The sequence below is a fragment of the Otolemur garnettii genome, unplaced genomic scaffold (genome assembly GCF_000181295.1).
Source record: "Otolemur garnettii isolate 467f Iridium unplaced genomic scaffold, OtoGar3 scaffold00166, whole genome shotgun sequence".
Lineage (NCBI taxonomy): Eukaryota > Metazoa > Chordata > Mammalia > Primates > Galagidae > Otolemur > Otolemur garnettii.
In genome coordinates, this window is record NW_003852561.1 from 3,703,437 (window position 1) to 3,709,064 (window position 5,628).

At 31.7% G+C, this 5,628-nt stretch overlaps 1 protein-coding gene across 2 annotated transcripts in view; it reads right to left on the minus strand.

Moving 5' to 3' along the window:
• The window catches only part of GOSR1 (golgi SNAP receptor complex member 1), a 46,857-nt gene that overhangs the window by 19,281 nt on the left and 21,948 nt on the right, over window positions 1-5,628 (minus strand). The window lies entirely within an intron of this gene.

Below are 5,628 nucleotides of genomic sequence, written 5' to 3' on the forward strand. Positions count from 1 at the left end.
CCCTCTCTCAATTATTAATGAATGTGACTTTTACTACAAAGTCCAGTTCAAAAGTTATCTTCTTGCAATTCCTCCCTTATCCCATCTGTACACTCAACTAGAACTAATTCATCTACACTGTAAGAGTATGGTCTCATAACTCTTTGTTCGTCATCAATTCACTCAAGAGTATAATAAGCATTTAAGATATGCCAGGCATGATGCTATGCACTGGAAGAAAAATATCTCATTTTGTACTTTTAAAAACATCTCATAGAATATAATTATTTGTTTACAATTTCTCTAACCAGAACAAGTTCCCAAGGGGTAGAGAGTGAGTCTGATTCATCTTTGATTCCCCAAAGTCTAGTACAACATCTAGCACACAGGAGACATTCATTAAATAATTGATATGAATAAATAAATGAGTAACAGATACTTGTTAAGATTAATAAAATATCCATCAGGGTTAACACCAAAATAATCCTCTTAAGTTTCAGGGGGTGGTTTGCAGATGTGCGTAGACATATGTATTTTAAAGTATATATGGTTATACATACGTATTTTACAAATAGATCTGGAAGAAAAAAACTCACTATGTCAGAGCACCTCCAACTCAAGATGAATTTGATTTCATTACTGAACTAACAAGCTTCAAGTAAAGAAAAATGAGTTCTAAATAAAATCCCCCAAGTAGGTCATTCTGCTTTGTAAAACTGAACATTATTACATGAATATTAAAATAAGCAAAGTATTCAGAGTAATACTAGTTTGCTTTGTCATCTATTTCAATATGGCAGACAAGTGCACTACCTGAGACAAATGGAGCTTTGATATGTCATTTTAAAATACCCCATCAATGGAATGATAGATAGTGAAATAATCAAATGCTACCAGTTCTTATAAGCTAAAAATTCAATTCTCTATTACACAAACAATCCCTGGTACAGGTGAGGGACATGTATGTCACAAAATCTTTGCATATTCCAAAGTTTATGGTTATTACTATTACATAAACTTTCTTCCATATACTTTCCATTTTTCCAATTAAAAGTGCTGCTGTCTGAGGACTACTTCCCAACCGTTACCTTCATAATGATGTTTCCTCCTTGGTGTGATATTTCACAAAGAAATAAAGAACATGGATGTGTTTCATGGAACTTACCTAGTAAATAACAAGCAGGAAATTTAAAGTAAGAGGTGAGGTGAAGTGCAAATGCTGCTGTCCAGATGGATGAGGCTTACTCATGAGTCAAGTGACGACCTCCTAAACACCAGCTCCACAGCACACAACATTCAAGTTTGTATCCCAACAAAAACAACACCTCACGAACCTTTAGGGTTCATAAATAGTTGAGAAAACTAATGCCAAATCCTTGGAGTCTATTCCATTGTTTTGGTCACAGATGTTATAATTTGATTGTTATTTAATTAGGATAAAACCACCACTTTTAAAGGTCACTAATCATATATCATATATTTTTCAAATATAGTCAAGGCCTGTTAATACACTTAGAATTTCATTTCACTAAGATAATTCTGGCATCAAAAGTATTTCAAATTACATTGAAGAAATATGAATTGACAGAATTATGAAAGGGTTTATAATCTTTCTCTTATAGTATTTACTTCTCTTAATTTTACAATCCTCATTATGTTTTGCTTTATATAGAACAGTCTCACAGTTTGCAAAGCCCATTCACAGCAACCCTGGGAAGCAGATGCCAAAAAATTCACCTTGGAGAGGTAGTCCATCCAATATCGCACAAGCAACATAATCGTAAGACCCTGGCTAGAATCCTAACTTTTACTAGTTTTGTGACCTCAGGGAAATTTGGCTAAAATCATGAAGCAAATAAAAAGCAAAAACATTTTTAATGTTTGTAAAATGCCTACCTAAAATATTTCTGCAACCACAAGTTTGGATTACACAAATGACAAGACGGGTGAAGTTAAAAAATTCAAATTATCAATTCTAACCATAGCTAAGAAATGTCATAATAAAATGTCATAATAAATTGGAGCTGGTGTTTAGGAGGTCGTCACTTGACTCATGAGTAAGCCTCATCCATCTGGACAGCAGCATTTGCACTTCACCTCACCTCTTACTTTAAATTTCCTGCTTGTTATTTACTAGGTAAGTACCATGAAACACATCCATGTTCTTTATTTCTTTGTGAAATATCACACATAATAAATAAGAAATGTCATAATAATTGTCATAGATAAAAGGTAAATCCCTAAGTTAGACTATAATAATTCTTTACTCATTCACGGACATATTTACAACTAAGTACACAATTACAATAATACATACAGTAAATTTGTGCCTTCTCAGATAATAACTCAATCCCATCTGCTAAATAGTCAATAAAATGAAAACAAAATAATTCTCAACTAAATACTACAAATAATTCTGTCTGAGTATCATTGCTTTATATACAATAGTTTGTATTTGAGAAGTTATGTGAAACAAATTCTTTGTATTTTTTGACTGCTTCAAATTTTGTGAAATCTCTTATCTCCTAAGCTATTCACCCTTAAAATCATGTAACATAGAGGGACAGCTATTATCCTATTTTATTTATTTGTTTCCACACCTGAAATACTCCATTTTAAAAATGAAACAAAACAAAACAAAACACAGAGAGGCCAGGTCATTTGCTCCTCAGAGAGGTGAAAAGCAACCACTGGTCTTTTAATTCTCAGTAACATTATACCATAGTGGTTCCCAAATACAATGAAAACAAGTTTTAAAGAAGCTAATCTCAGGGAAGGCAGTGTGATGTGAGATAGGAAATATCCATTTAGTACAAGCTGTACCACAAATAGTTATGAGACCTTGGCCTATATCCTTTCTAACTCTTGTTTCCTCATCTGTAATTAAGAGATGCTTTGATTATATACAATGTAAGAATTTTTTAAAAGGAATGTCATGGGGAATTCACTTTGCAAAACAAATAAATTATTGGTTACATTAGTAATATCCTCTTTTATACTCTGGTTTCTCTTCAAATTTAATAAATCTTTCATCTTTTACTAAAAAAAAATCCTCTTCAGTCCTCAAAATCAGATTTCATATACAGAAGATCCTCTGTAAGTTAACCACCCAACAGACTGCAACCAAACTAGTCAACATACAGATGTCAAAATAAGGAACTAGGCTTACTGTACTGATATGTACATATGGTACGTGCAACCTATGAAAATTAGATCAACTTTAGGAGGTGGTCAGTGTGGGGAAGTGGTATAAACAATTCATTATAAAGTTAGTTTTATGGGCAGTGCCCGTGGCTCAAAGGAGTAGGGCGCCAGCCCCATATACCAGAAGTGGCAGGTTCAAATCTGGCCCTGGCCAAAAACTGAAAAAAATAATAAAATAAAATAAGATACAGTTCCTCATGTTGTGGTGACCCCCAACCATAAAATTAAAAAAACAAAGCAAAACAAAACAAAGTTAGTTTTATAAAGCCTGGCATTCATTTATAAAAATTGCTTTGTAATTATAATTGTTTTCTTTTTTCAAATCAAAAATATGTACTTTTGAAATAAAGTTGTAAAATTTACATTTAACTTACATTAAAGTTGTGTAAATTTACATTAACACAAAAAACATTATTTTACAAAAAAAACAAAAAAATCAAAATCTCAAAACATTTTTTCTGTCCACAAAATGTCTGACTCTACTATCCAAAATCAAACTTGTTACTTGAATCCTGGGAATTAAAATACTTTATTCATGACAAAGCAAAATAAAAGGAAACTTAGCAGCAAATATGGTCTATTAATTACAAATGGGCTTGATGAAATATATAATCTCTTATCCTCATTTTTAGGTGAATATAACTATCATTTCCTCACACTTATTTTGGTTGGTTGTTTAACCTAAGTTTTCTATGATGAAATATATTCCTTTATATAAATAAAAATCTACGGCCTGGGGTGGCACCTGGGGGTCAGTGGGTAGGGCTCTGGCCACATATACTGAGGGTAGCAGGTTCAAACCCAGCCCCAGCCAAACTGCAACAAAAAAATAGCCAGGTATGGGAGGAGGCACCTGTAGTCCCAGCTACTCGGGAGGCTGAGGCAAGAGAATCGCCTAAGCCCAGGAGTTGGAGGTTGCTGTGAGCAGTGTGATGCCATAGCACTCTACTGAGGGTAATAAAGTGAGACTCTGTGTGTTTATGTATATGCTATTAATAGGACTACAAACTTAGCAAAGTTTAGAGGGAAATTAGACAATATTACCTAAAAAGCTTTAAAAAATAATATATTCTTCAATCCTACATTTCTAATTTAGGAATTTATCATAAGGGAATAATTATGAATACATGCAAAGACTTTACTATGTATAATAGAAAAAACTGAAAATAATACAAAAGGTCAACATTAGTTAAATGATTATATGAATCATGATTTACCTGTATTTTGGAATATGTGCTATGCATTTTAAAACATAAAAAAATAATCAAATAGCATGTGGAAAGACTCACAATCTACTGACAACTAAACAATGTTATAGGATATGTCTTAATGAGTGATGTAAACTTTTGGTGTTGTTTAACTATTCAAGCTTTCTAAAATGAGCACTATTAAGAACACTTCTAGCTTTTGTTATTTAAAAAAGATTAATTAAAAAATATTTAGCCAATTCTTCCTCAAAGCACTTGGCAAATGAAATACAGATAACACTGAAAAACCAGTAAAAGGTTTTTCATTTTATTTTAAAACATATTTTACACAATATTTTATCACCTAGCAAGTATTTGTAATTTACACAAAAGATCACTTTTTAAAAAAGGTATTTAGAAGTTCTGTTTTCTAATCTTGAGAGCAATGACTAAGTGCTTGTTTTTAATCTCAATAATTCCTGTAACTCCCCAGATGCTCATATTCCATTTGACTTCATCCTGCCTCAATTTCTCAATATAGAGGGAGCACATGCAAACTTTTTCACAAGAATATTAAAAGAAATATATACAAAGTAATTACACGTAAAATTATCTGAGACTTTGAATTCTGATCAAGCAAAAATGGAAAAATCTTTTGATTTCCACCCTTTCATTATTTTTTAATCCTAGACTTCTGAAGACTTACTTGGAATAATCGAATGAATGCAAAACTCATGTAAAAGTTTATAATATACAATGTGCTCTGAAATCATAACATTTGTGTATGTAATAATTCTAGTCTCAAATTATTCTTTTTAAACTACTATATTTCTATTTAATTTCTTTTTGAGGCAATGAATACAGAAATACTGATAGAATCTAATCTTTTATGTGCTATCTGAATATAGTATCCTTTAAATCTCTGTGTACTCCAAGAATCTATCAACGTAGTTTTGATCCAATGCAAAATTCTTTTTATGGTGGTTTTTATCAAACACAAAAAAGAACTACCAAAGCTATGACTACAATAAACTAAACATACTTTAGAAGAGACTGCCCCCTTGTGCCAATCAACGATATCCAACAGATTAAGAAAGAACACTAGTAAGAGGGACACTAGGAAGTTGTGAGATACACAAAAATTAAGAAACATAAAATCATTTGATTACTATATTCTCTCAAGATAATCACCATAACATTCGATGCACTTTTGCATTCTTGTAAACCATTTTTGTTTTATTTAAAATTTTTTTTTTTT